The sequence below is a fragment of the Tursiops truncatus genome, unplaced genomic scaffold (assembly GCF_011762595.2).
Source record: "Tursiops truncatus isolate mTurTru1 unplaced genomic scaffold, mTurTru1.mat.Y mat_scaffold_93_arrow_ctg1, whole genome shotgun sequence".
Classification (NCBI taxonomy): Eukaryota; Metazoa; Chordata; class Mammalia; order Artiodactyla; family Delphinidae; genus Tursiops; species Tursiops truncatus.
The window spans coordinates 34,356-48,534 of NW_022983463.1; the positions used below are offsets into that span (position 1 = coordinate 34,356).

At 46.2% G+C, this 14,179-nt stretch overlaps 1 long non-coding RNA gene and 1 pseudogene across 1 annotated transcript in view; one reads left to right on the top strand and one right to left on the bottom strand.

Annotated features, from left to right (window-relative positions):
* LOC141277797 (uncharacterized) overlaps nt 1-14,179 on the top strand; it is a 35,396-nt gene extending 21,217 nt beyond the window's left edge. Inside the window, exon 3 of the long non-coding RNA XR_012329647.1 lies at nt 13,333-14,179. This is a non-coding gene — a long non-coding RNA (uncharacterized lncRNA). The remainder of the gene's footprint in view (nt 1-13,332) is intronic.
* Nucleotides 3,949-4,286, bottom strand: LOC117310977 (cysteine-rich protein 1 pseudogene; annotated as a pseudogene).

Sequence of the window (14,179 nt, forward strand, 5' to 3'; positions counted from 1 at the left end):
TCTACCTAGCCTTTTGCCTCTTCCATTCCCCAAATTACCTAGAAGACTGGGCTACCTTTCTGGCATCATAATTTTGTCCTGTATTCCTGTGGGATGAATACAAAATCCCTTGGACCTCAGCTCTGATCTCTGCACTCCTGGCCACAGCCCTGTGAGATGCCACACTTTCAGGTGGTTACTAGAGTCCCCCTTGTGGTGCACACACTTCTAAGATGTGATTCCCATCTCCTGGTGTTCATGCACTTGTGTAATTCCCACCTTTGGAGTATAAGCTGGACCTAGTGACTCATTTGTAATAAAGAGAATACAGTGAAGTGATAGAATTTTATGATCATCAGGGCACAGGATATGAGGGACCGGAGGTCAACTATCCAAAAGTCAGCTGTTCAAACCAGTTGGGGGAAGCACACAGTCCTCACGGAATCTGAGGCGGAATGACCCTGCACTCCTTTTCTACCTGAGGGGTTAATCCTCTAGATTTCCACCTCCACAATCCCTGTCATCAGACAGGGTGATGAGGAGGTGACCAGCAGTGATTCTGGTCCTAGGTAGGATGAGCAGGAGGTCTGGTCTGCAAGGAGGACAGGAAGTGAAGAAACAAGGACTGCCAAATCTAACACCCGGTGACCCAAACACTTGCCTAGGCCAGATCCCATGGCTAGAGAGATGAGGAGGGTAACAATCTCCAATCTCCCTGTGCTGCCCCCTCTGGCCCAGTTCTCCCTTTCTCTAACTCACAGTAATGTCCCAAGAGCCCACAGAGGTGACACGAAATATATCTCTGCTCATCTCCAGAACAGACCACCATGGCCACACACTCCTGGGAAGTCCTATTCTCTCGATATGTATTAATTCAGTATGTGCAGCAGAAACCCAAATAACAGTGGTCTCACAGGATGGAAGCTAGTGTGTGGCTCCCATGACAGTGAGGCAGGCAGTTCCAGGGCTGCTAGGGTGGCTCTGCACCACGAGGCTGTCCAAGCATCCAGGTCTCCTTGACCTTTGTTTTCTGCTGTCCCTGGGATGTTGCCCTTATCAGCATGACCCAACATACCTAAGACCATGTCATTGGTCCATGAGCAACCAGCGAAAGCAGGAGAGAAGGGAAAGTCTCATTGTGTATCTCCATCAGAGCTCTTGGGTGACCAAGTGCATCATCAATGAGCAGTAATATTTTGAAAGGAATCTTTTTCTGAGCAGTAAGTTTCAATAGTGGGCTGAAAACCTTTAGTCCACCATGTTGTAAACAGATGTACTCTCATCTAGGCTTTGTTGTTCTATTTACAGATCACAGGCAGAGTAGATTTAGCATAAACGTTAAAGGGCCTGGGATTTGAGGAATGGAAAATACGCACTGGCTTCAAGTTTAAGTCACCAGCTGCATTAGCCCCTAACAAGAGAGTCAGCCTGGCCTTTGAAGTTTTGAAGCCAGGTATTGACTTCTCCTCTCTAGCTATGGAAGTCCTAGATGGCACCTTCTTCCAATAGAAGGCTGTTTCATCTATACAGAAAATTTGTTATTTAGTGTAGCTGCCTTAATAATGGTCTTAGCTAGACCTTCTGGATAACTTGCTGCAGCTTCTACGTCAGCACGTGCTGCTTCACCTCGCATTTCCATGTTACAGAGGTGGCTTCTTTCCTTAAACCTCATGAACCAACCTCTGCTAGCTTTAAACTTTTCTTCTGCAGCTCCTCACCTTCTCGGCCTTCATAGAATTGAAGAGAGTTAGGGCCTTGCTGTGGTTTGGAATTTGGCTGAAGAGAATGTTGTGGGTGGTTGATCTTCTATTCAGAACACTAAAACTTTCTCCATATCAGCAATAAGGCTGTTTTGCATTCTCACCATTCGTGTGCTCACTGGAGTAGCACTATTTATTTTCTTCAAGAACTGCTCCTTTGCTTTCACAACTTGCCTAACTGTTTGGTGCAAGAGGCCTAGCGTTCAGCCTATCTAGGCTTTTGACATGCCTTCCTCACTAAGCTTAATCATTCCTAGCTTTTGATTTAAAGTGAAACATATGCTACTCTCCTTTCACTTGATCATTTAGAAGCCATTGCACGGTTTTTAATTGGCTTAATTTCCATGTTGTTGTGTCTCAGGGAATCGGGGGGCCTGAGGAGAGGGAGAGAGATGAGGGAACGTCTGGTCGGTGGAGCAGTCAGAACACACACAGATTTATCCATAAGTTTGTTGTCTTCTATGGGAGTGGTTCCTGGTGCCCTCAAACAATTACAATAATAACATCAAAGATCACTGATCACAGACCAGCATAATAAATATAATAATAATGAAAAGTTTGAAATATTGTGAGAATTACCAAACTCTGATACAGTGTATGGTCAGGCCACTCAGGATGGCTGTTCTCTTGATCTCTTGTACATCCCCTGTCCGACCAAGGCCTCCTTCACCTACACATGACTGACCTGCTACATACTTGCCCCTAGCCCTAGCTAGTGATTGTTCTTATCAGGGAGGATGTGAGGGGTGTGCCCTCTACTGGTTTCCCTGGTAACTGATAAGCCCACCTGATGTCAATTCCCCTATAACTGGTAATATACCCCCTGGCCCCCGCACACGGTGGGGTGTCGCTCCAGGATCTTGCTTCAGACGTGTAAGCTTCCCCATCCATTACACCACTGATGCCTCTGTTGCTGACTCCGAGCCTTTCTTCTGTCTTGAAGCTGGGCAAGCACAGGCCTTGTAGGCCTGCGGGGTGCAGCCCAACACACAGAGACATGAAGTGAGCAAATGCTGTTGGAAAAGTGGCGCTGGTGACTTGCTCACTGCAGGGTTGGCACAAACCTTCAATTAGTAAAAAATGCAGTATCTTCAAAATGCAATAAGACGCGGTACACCTGCACAGGTCCACACCAATTACTTAGTTGAAACTTTGTCTAAAACTCTAGGAAGGGAGGGGTGAAATCAAACAGTGTCTATTTCAGCTCCTTGGGGGAAGGTGTAAGATGACAGTGGGTAAAACTATTGTTTCCTTCTCTTTTCTGGAGCTCTCCCATCTCTCCCAGGCTGGCCATTCTGTGTAGCAGGAGACAGATGATCGCAGGCAAAACCCAGGCTTTTTCTCCCACCCTCCCGTCCTTCTTTCCTTACCATTAATATTGCGATCATCAGATTACAATATTCCCATGTTTGGATTTCCCCTGCGACCCCATTCACTCAACTCTGACTCTACCGCGGGCACCGTCAGACCCCACAGGTTAGTGCTCAGTCCTGCACGCCCGCCCCCTCCTTAAGATGCCAGTCTCGAGTCCAGGTTGTCACCTGTGTTTCTGACCGACTGGCTACAGATTGGATGTTCTAATGATCCCCCACTCGGGTTTGATTAATTTGCTAGAGCGGCTCACGGAACTCACAGGAACACTTTCCTTACTAGACTACTGGGTGTAACTCTGGAACAGCCAGACGGAGGAGACACAAAGGGCAAGTGTGTGGGAAGGGCGTGGAGCTTCCGTGTCCTCTCCGATTGGGACACTCTCCCCGTGTATTCACCAGCGTGGAGGCTCTCTGAACCTCATCATTTTGCGGTGTTATGGAGGCTTCATTAAACAGGCACGATTGATTACATCATGGACCATTGCAGTAGGTGAAACCGCCAGCCCCTCTCGGCTCCCAGGACGTGGGGGATGCGGTGGTACCGGAAGTTCCAACTGCCTATTAACATGGTTGCTTCTCCTGGTAACCAGCCCCCATCCTTAGGTTCAGTCCAAAAGCCAACCTTTAACATAACAAAACACACCTCTGTGGCTCTCATCACTTAGGAAATTCGAAGGATTTTAAGAGTTCTGTGCCAGAAATATAAAATTAGGAAAATGAATAAATGTGTTTTCTTCCAAGTGTACGGGTTTATTGAGGGCATGGGGGTCTACAGGACAGCCCCAGGTGCCTGTGGAGAAGGCCCGCCATCGGCCTGGAGGGCCGCGGCCCCGGGGGCAGCCGGGGATGGGGTCTCCAAAACCTGGATTTACTTGAAAGTGTGACTCTCCGCTCCACCGCGCCCAAAGCCTCTGGGTCCGAACATGGCCCAGTAGCAGGGTTGGTTGCAGTAGGGCTTGCCTTCATGCTCAGTGTGTCCCCTCCCCCCGAGGTCAGCGTCTTTCTACATTTCTCACACTTCAGGCAAGGCCATGCCAGTCCTTCCCCAGGAGGTCACCCTCTCAGCCAAGTACACCTCCTTGTCACACTTGGGGCACTTGGGCACGGTGGCGCCGGGTCCGGGGCGGGTGGCTGGGCGGGAGCACACCGGAGCGCGGGACTGGGAAAATGAATACGTTTAAATGCAATTTATAATAGCATCAGGATAAAATATTTAGGTATCAATTTAAAGAAAGTGCGCCACATAAGTACACAGAAATTATATAGTTTTGCTTAGAGTTTCAATGTCTTTGGTAAAGTATTCCTTCTGTTCATTCATAGTATTCCTGAGCTCGTTATACCGCCTTTCTGAATTTTCTTGTAGCTTGTGGCGTTTCCTCATGAGCTGTTTTGAAATCTCTATCAGTTATGTCACAGTATTCCATGACCTTAAGTTTGGTTTCTGGAGAACTGTCCTTTACTTTTCGTGATGCAGTGTTACTGTGGTTCTTCGTGTGCTTGCTGTGCTGTTCCTCTGCCAGCACTGATGAAGTGCGGAGCACTTTTCTGCTTCATTCTAACCATTCAACAAATTAGAGAGCAGAGGCTTTTCGCTTCTCTTCCAGGAGGTGGCGCTAGAGCACAGGTTTGGGGTTCCCCTACCTGCGTTACCTGCTTGGGAGAGTTGGCGCTTTCCACCCCCATCAGGGGTGTGGTCCCGTGCCCTCTTATTGCTTCTTGTGCCTCCAGGGATTTTGCTGCCTTGTTGCTGCCTGTGCCACTGGCATCGCTGCCTGGTGACCTGGGATAGTGGGCTCTTCCCTCGTGTCCGGGATCCCCTGAACCACGAGGGAAGAGGGGGGCGTGGGTAGCTGGGGTGGTGCAGGCACCTCTGCCATGTCCCGAGCTGTAAGGTTCTCCGGCTCTGCTGCTGCCAGTGGGTGGCTGGAGGGGCCAAAGTCATGGGCGTCTCAGGGGCTGGTGGCTGGGGCCCCAGGACCCACTTCTGCTGCTGCCTAGTTACCTGGGGCCCTGGGCACTGCTGAGGCTGGAAGGCTGGATTCCTGTGTCCTGTTGCGGCTGCTACTGGGTGTTCTGGGGCTTCCAGCTCAGTGGCCGCAGGTGGAGAACAGGATCGCAGGCTCCGCCTCTGGTCTTCCCTCGGTTCAGCCTCGTCTCTGTGTCCCAGTCCACCCACCTTTCCATGCACACTGGGTGGCATTCTCCGGAGTCCTGGTGTGTTGGGCAGAGTCACCTGTGGTGTGTCGTGGATGTTTCCTGGTTGTGGATGGAAGGGGGGAGAGACAAAGGCAGCTTTTCACTCCTCCGTGTGGCTGATGTGTCTCCTCCAGGTCGCAGTTTTATGTCCAGAATCTGCCGATTCTGTTCAGCTGGAAGCCTGGCTCAGCTGCAGCCTGTGGGGCCCTGGGGAGCCTCCCCTGACCCCTGACCCCGAAGTCCTGGGTCAACATCAGCGCCAGAAATTAGATCTGAGTCCAGGACCACAGGGCCTTTAAATTCAGGTTGGGAAGTGGCTGGAGGGATCCAGACAGCAGGTCCCTGTCTATTATTAGGTCCACGGAGGGGAAGAAGAGACAGGACACTGGGGTGTCCCGGGCTCTCGGGACTGGGGAGGAGCGGAGAGGACCCTTGAGGCTTCAAACGGTGGCGGATTTCATGCCTGGACAGGAGGGGCCATGCTTGGTGTCCTTGGGTACGGTGTTGGGACGCCTGGGTCCTGTAGGTCTGGGGATGGGGGAGGTCGTTTTCGTGTCTCAGGGAAATGTTAGGGGGACCCCCGGGCCCAGACTCATGGCTGATCTCCTTGTCCCACTGTGGTCTCCAGGCTCCACTCCATGTCCTGTCCTCTGCTCTCCTGTCCTCTGCTCTCCACCTCCACCAGCTGGGCAGGTCTTTTTCCAAAGGTCTTTAGCCAGTCTTTTTGGCACGGTGGTCACCGCTGTCTTAGCTCACAGGGAGACGATGTCCAGGTAGCCCCGGGCTGTGAGCTGGGATGCACTCTCCCTTCCTTGAGTCTCCCTGCTGCCCCCAGCACCATGTGTGTGTGGGGTGGAGTGAGGACTGGGGGTGAGGCTATTTCTCTGGAAGAGAGGAATTCCTTTAACCACCTCCCCTCTCTCCTTTTCTCTTTTCTCTTTCTTCCAGGTGTATTTGAGTTATACCATACTTGTAAGGACAGGAAAACACCGAAAACATAAGCATAGTTTACCAGCAAAATAGAGAGCTGACACCTGTGTACTTATCATCCAGGTGAAAAACAGAGCCTCTACCAGCGCCCAGGCCAGAAGCCCCTGAGCCTCTCCCCACACAGACCCCACCCTCCCCGCATACGTGTCCACTGAGTGAGCCGCCCTGCCCCTCTCCTTTCTCGTTCCTCCCCCTCCGCTCCTGTTGGCCTCCATCCCCTAATGTCACTGTTTCCTTCCTCTCCTCACTTCTCCAGGAGCCTCCCCATCTTCATAGGCAGATATCTTAGGGGATCTCCTCCCCCTCCCCCTCCCCCCTTCTACCCCATTCTAGGGATGGAGGTTCCAGAGTTGATTCCCTAGAGGAAGAGTCTATAACCCTGTCAGCAGCTGCAAGAAGTCACAAGGACTTGGGGTTCAAGGTCCCACCCGTGGAGACTGAGGACACCCAGTCTGTTTGTGGAGTCCGCCCTGGACTTGGGAACCAGCTGTTAATGGCCTTGAAATCTAATCCTCCCTGAGGCCTTAGTCCTTGGTGGTTTGATGGGGAGAAAAAGGTCCGTGTCAGCATGTATTCTGAGTAACAGTTCAGACTTTGAACTTGACACTGGATGAACTCCAACTTCTGTGCGCAGCACTCACCCACTGCTAGGAGCCCAAGGAAACCCTGGGCAGGTCTTTTGTAAGGGGGTCAAAGGGGAGCTCAGGTCTCCTGTCATCAGCAACTGTGGCCACACCCCCGGGGGCGCCACCACTCCGCCCTCTCCTATTCAGCACAGGGAAGGGAGAGGAGGGGCTGTGGTCTGAGTCTGACAGAGATGGCTGCCCTGGAGGCTGGTCAGCAATGGGGGGATGAAGATGCTGCCTGAGCAGCTCTGGGGTCGGGCTCGGGGATGCGGCGGGGATTAGAGGGGAGGAGAGCCCTGGAGCCCTGCCTTGTGTCTGAGGTTTCCATCTTTCCTCTCCACAACCCATCTCTCCAGCTCATTGATGAAAACACTCTGGAAAACTCAAAGTCGATTCTTATTTCACTCCCTGTTCGTTTCTGGCAGATATTCTTTTTTTTTTTTTTTTTCATTTTAGTGTAGTTTGAGATTCACAAAAACAGTAGCAGAGTTAGTAGAGAGTTCCTGTAACTCCCACGCTCAGTCTCCCTGTGGTAATATCTTATATCACCATCATACATTTGTCACAGCTAATGAAACAATGTTGATACATTATTACTAAACTCAAGAATTTATTTGGACTTCATTCGTTTTTCCTTTTCCTGATCTACAATCCTATCAAAGACACATTGTGTTAAGTCCCAATCATGTCTCCTTCAGGCTCCTGTGGCTGTGACAGTCTCTCAGAGGTCCCTTGTGTTTGATGACCTTGATGTTCTTGAGTATTCCTCAGGGATACTGTAGAATGTCCCTCTATTCCAGTTGGTTGACTGGGGCAAAGTATTTTGGGGAAGAAGACCACAGAGATGAAGTGACATTCTCCACACAACAAGGGTGTATACTCTCCACTTGATAATCAGTAATAAGTTCACCTTATCACCCAGCTAAGGTACATTTCCCAGGTTTTTCCATGTGAACTTTTATTTTTACATCCCAACTTTCCGTACTGTAGCCTTTAGAAGGAAGTCACTACGTGCAGCCCACACTTGAGGGGCGCTCTGCTATAAACTTTGGTGTGCCGGGGTTTGTGCATATATAAGTTTTCAGATGAGTTGCATGAGGACTAGAGCGCTCAGTAGACTGGATGGAGGGTCTATGTGCAGCTTTATAAGGAACTGCTGACCATCATTTCTAGGGGCTGTGCTGCTTCGTATTCCTGCCCCAGTGAGTGAGGGTTTCTGTCGCTCCACATCCTGGACAGCACTTGGTATCACCAGTTCTTGGATTCTAGCTATTCTAATAGGTGTGATGATACATCATTTTTTAAAATTTACATTTCCTAATAATATATGATGTTGAGCATCTTTTCATATGCAGTTCCATGGATAGATCTTCTTGAAGAGGTGTGTGTTCAGACTTTCCTTCATTTTTAAATTGTTTTCATATTATTGAGTTTAAGCTTTCTATGTATATTCTAAAACAAGTCCTCCATCAGATATGTGAATTTGCAAATAATTTCTCCCAGTCTGTGGCCTGAGCTCTTTCACTGACATAAGAGTATTCATAAATGCAGAGATATATTTGGGGAGAAGGAAAATGAGAAATTGCCAACCGCAGTGGTTTCCAAGTAGAGGACTTGGGCAAATGGGGGACGAGAGGGAGAACATGAATTATTTATTTTGTATACCCTTGAGTACCTTTTCAGTCCCCTTCTGTGTAGGTAAATATGCTTTCAAAAATTACATTAAAATCCCTTGCACTTGTAAAACACCTGACAGATCCTCTTAAGATCGTGCATTAGGACACACATTCTCTACTTTGGCACCCAAAGTCTTTTAACTGAGCTATTCTGCCACAGAAATTCCATTACTGGAGAAGATGGGCTGGATTGTAGGGAGAATTCTGCTCACTGAAAATAGCTGAAAATGCCATGTAAAATATAAAAACTATCTTAGAAGCATCAAAGAGGTGACAAGGTCCTAATAAGTGACCACACTGAAAAAAGAAGGGAAAAATCCTGCTTGGTCTCCAAAGAAAACACGGTCCTGAAAAGGAGAAAAGGCTGTGTGAGTTCACTGCCCAGAGCTCAGGCACGGAGCCCAGCACGTCCAGCTCTGGGCCCACAGCTCTTCACTTTTTCTGCCCACTTGCCTTCCTTTTAAAAATTTAAACAAAGCTTTTGAATTCTTATTATGATGTATATGTGTAACGTATAATATAGGATATAATGTATGTTCACTGTAAAGTAAGTAATAAAGTGTCGAAAGTGATAAATGACAAAGTAAAAAGAATGTAATCCTCACGTTTGCAGATATTTTGTTGCATTTTTCTTTCATTTCTTATACATCCTCCTGTTGTTGCCCAAGAGCTGGAAATTTCTCTAAGCTGAACAGCCCAGACCTCAGTGGCCCCCACCCTGCACTCTGCAGACGCCATTTCCCAGTCAGCTCACCCTCACACCCCTGAGAGGGCGATTTCTCATTTCCTCCTTTCCCCTCAGACCCCTCCACTCATCCCTCACTCCCTGTTCTTAAGGATGAGCTTTTTTTTTTTCACTCAGACAAAAAAAGCACTCGGGTGAGAATTACATCCTCCTCCTCCACTATTCCCACATCTGCACCTGTATCTCACCTTCCCACCAGTGATGATGGATGGTCCCCTCCTGTCTAAGGCAGCCCCTCAGCATGGGTACAGGATCCGACTCCATCCTCCCCTGTGTCATCAGTTTCCCACTCTCTACTGCTCCTTCATCCCTGCCTACAAACATGCTGCAATTCCTCCCATTAAAATTAATCAAACAAAAATAAATAAATCAAAACAAAATTCTCCCATAAACATCCACCACTCTGTGTACAGCTTCCTTCCAACTGCTGCTCCATTTCTATGACTCTTCTTAACAGAACAATTCCTAAGGCCAAAGGCCATTGTCTCATCTACTAGGTTGTCTTTTTATTTTTAGCTAATGGATATGTGCACATAGTTTTAAAAAGTAAAATACTTCTAAAAGACTTGATATCTAGACCGATGTCCCCAATCTTCCATGTCCCCCATCTCTTGAATCTCAGAGAGATGCTCTTTTAGTTCTTAAGCTGATTCTCTAATTGTTTCTTCTATGTCTCTAAAATGCATGCCTTTAATACTCCTTTGCTTTCAGTTTTATGTATCATCTTTAGTTAATTGGTTTTTCTTTCACACACCCCAAAATAGTTATAACTTATAATTATACATCTATCAGTTTTGTAAGTTTGATTAGCTCGCTGTGCAGTATTTGCCTTATGATGATGACGGAAACGATAGTCACAGTGAGCATTTAACAGACTATGATTACTTTTCTTGAATTGATATTTAAGATTTCGGTGGAATAAATAATGTCTTACTTTGGTTGTACTGATTTTTTTTTTTTTTTTTTTTTAGTTTATTTGCCTGCTTTGGGTCTTCATTGCTGCATGTGGGCTTTCTCTAGTTGCAGCGAGCGGGGCTACTCTTCGTTGCGGTGCGCGGGCTTCTCATTGCAGTGGCTTCTCTTGTTGCGGAGCATGGGCTCTAGGTGCGCGGGCTTCAGTGGTTGCAGCAGGCGGGCTCAGTAGTTGTGGCTCACGGGCTTAGTTGCTCCACAGCACGTGGGATCTTCCCGGACCAGGGCTCAAACCCTTGTCCCCTGAACTGGCAGGCGGATTCTTAACCACTTCACCACCAGGGAAGCCCCATATTGTACTCATTTTAAATCATTCTAAAACTCTGTGCAGAATCTAAGCCTTTCTGAGTACATTCAAGCACATCGGATATTCCACCAACTTCACCTCTTTGCACAGACTCTCCCACAGCCCTCCGTGCTGCCACACGGAGACTGGTTCCCTGCACCCCTGGGGCAGGGCTGACGTCCCGGATCTCCTTCTCCTCATTCTGGGCAGCCCTCTGCCTCTCTCTCCTACTGTATAATTTTACAAGGCTTCCCTGTTGCCTGGATCCCATGTTTCCCTGCTGTTGGTTTTCTCCATCATTTCCCCCGCACTTTGTCTAACAGTAACCTGAAGAAGGGAACATGGAAAGGAAAACATTGTAACTCTGATATGTCTTAGGCTATCCTAGGACTTACTCTCATCTTGACTCAATATAGAACTCTGTGTTGGAAATACTGATTTTTTTCCTTAGAATTCGGAAGGCATTGCTTCACTGTCTTCTAGCCTCCAGGCCCATGTTTTTTGCCTCTTGAAGTTTTCAAGGTCTCTCTTCTTTTCCATCCTTTCTGCAATTTCACTGTGATGTTTCTTAGTGTCGGTTTGTTTTCATCTACTGCAGTAAGAGTTTGCTTAGGCCATTCCAGATGTAAATTTTTGTCTGTAAACTCCGAGAGGTTTCCTTGAAAATAATTTTTTATTATTTCCTACTCTCCCTTATTTTTGAAACTTGTATTGCTTACTCGCTGGAATCTCTTGATTGATAGCGGAATATTCTTATAGGTCTTCTCTCCTCCTTGCTATTACTTTTCTATTCCTATTACTTACTGTGAGTATGACTGTAATTTTTCAATTCATCTACTGAATTATACACTTCTATGACATTATTTTTAATTTCAAAGAGCCCTTTTTGGTTCTATGATTTTATATAATTGTATAGAATTCTGTTTTTGTTTAATATACCATATATCTTTTACATCTTTCAAATATTATTGCTAACAGTGGTAGGGGAGCTGTCAGGTCTCTTGGTTATCTACTTTCATGATATCATGAACTTCTTCCTCACAGCACTTAGCTCAGTAGTGATTTACATTTATCTTTGTCATTTCTGTCCATCTCCCTCACCACTGTGCCTGTCGCACATCACCCAGGTCCTAACTGTTGTTCTTCATTTTTTCTCCAGTGTCTCCAGATCCTGATTGAAGGTGGTCTTGAGATATACACTCCTTAACCTCTCTCGGTCTCCACTTCTGTGTCTCCTCTCTCTGAGTCTCTCTCTCTGTGTCTGTACAAAGGGATCACATGTTGGGTGCCTCATGGGTTTGCTTTTTTTTAATTAATTAATTAATTAATTTATTGGCTGCACCAGATCTTCATTGTGGCATGCGGGATCTAGTTCCCTGACCAGGGATCGAACCTGGGCCCCCTGCATTGGCAGCTCGGAGTCTTAGCCTCTGGACCACCAGGGAAGTCCCCTCGTGGGTTTGCTTTGAAGAATAAATTTGACCCACTATGTAAATCACATGGCATTATTGCTTTAATTCTTATTAAGTGTTCCTCTATTCATAGTTACCATCATTACAATGACTATAGCATTTAGCTTGTTTCCATTCTTTGCTTTTATAAACCACAATTCAAGAACATCCTTGAATATGTATTTTTGAGAACATGTGTGATTATCTTCGCAGGATAAATTTCTGAAAGAGAAATTTCTATGTCATAATGTAAGCATATTGAAGGCAACCCTCCTACACTGTTGGTGGGAATGTAAATCGGTACATCCACTAGGGAGAACAGTATGGAGGTTGATTAAAAAAGTAAACATACAAGTACCATGTGACCCAGCTATCCCAATCCTGGGCCTAGATCCGGAGAAAACCGTAGTTTTAAAAGACACGGGCACCCCAACGATCCTGGCAGCACTATGTACAATAGCCAAGACATGGAAGCAACCTAAGTGTATAAGGACAGATGAATGCATAATGAAGATAGGATACATATACACAATGGAATATTACTCAGCCATAAAAAGGATGAAATAATGCCATTTGCAGCCACAAGGAAGGAAGCGAAACTGGAAAAGACAAGTATCCTATGATATCACTTACAGGTGGAATCTAAAAATGGATACAAATGAACTTCTTTACAAAAGAGAAACAGCCTCACAGACTTAGAAAAGAAACTTACGGTTACCAAAAGGGAAAGGTGGTGGGCAGGGAAAAATGAGCAGGTTGAGATGAACATATACACACTATTATTTATAAAATAATCAACAAGGACCCACTGTATAGCACAAGGAACCCTACTCAACACTCTATAATAACCTATATGGGAAGAGAACCCAAAAAAGGACATATATACGTCTATGCATAAGTGAGTCAAGTTGCTGTACACCTAAGAAAACAAAACACCCCGCAACATTGTAAATTACCTATACACCAATACAAAATAAAAAATTTTTTTAATGTAAATATACTGAAATTGAGACGTTCTGCATAGTGACCTTTAAAATTTTTGTACCAGTTTTCAATCCCATCAATCTTTATGACAGTATATTCTCCCTAAATTCCTGTCAATACTCTCCTCATACTATTATCTTTGACAAGATGATAGATTTTAATTTATTCCCATTTTTTATTCCAGATTTGCATTTTTCTTTACATTTATTTGTTATATATTTGTTTGACATTTGCATTTCTTATTTTGCAAATTGTTTTCTAATACACTTTAATTATGTTTTGTTTGGGATTTAGTTATTTTAAACACTGAATTCAGGAAGGACAAAGCAGCCTCCAACATCAGAAGCTGGTCTGACGTTTACCTTAGGCCTCAGCGTTGCCAGAAGCTGGGCTGGTGCTCACCACGCAGCCGTGTTCTTCTCCTGTTGGACATATGTCACCCCACAGAACATCAGCATCAGACAAGGACACCTGAGACCATGACACAGTGAGACAAAACAAGACCACAACATCATTTTGTCCAAGCACAGACCAAATGAGGCGGCACTATGCACCTCACAATGTATCAAACCTCTCCCTGTGCTGATACCAGCGACCACGGCTTCTTTCCAATCACAGCTGCATCCTCACTCTAGTCTTTCCTCCTTACAGGGAAGATTCACCGACATGCCCAGTCACAGAATTGCCCCCACTTCCTGACAACACCCAATGTAGAGTGAGCCCCTCCTCCATACACCCTCTTCCAAATCACCCAACCAGACCCCACATCCTGTATATGTTCTAACACCTCACACTAAGACACTGTGGTCCCCGATGGTGTGTCATCTCCCTCGCTGCATCCAGTAATAAATCCGACTTGTTTGCCCACAGATGTTCTCCTGGTGGTCTTTGGCTGAAAAACATTGCTACCTGTTTGTCAATGTTTTTGTCTTTGAGTTTGATAGGGGCATGTGTTAGTATCTTTGTGAATGTCTGGTTGACATAAAGAAAATTTATGATTTTTTAGTGGTTTTTCACCTTTGGGTCATACAACTCTTCATTCCCCAAATGTAGAAAATTCAAGTATTTTTATGTCTAGGAGAGAGGGGTCCAAGGGTGAAGGGAAACAGAACTGATTGAATTTGGGGGGAATGAATAGCAG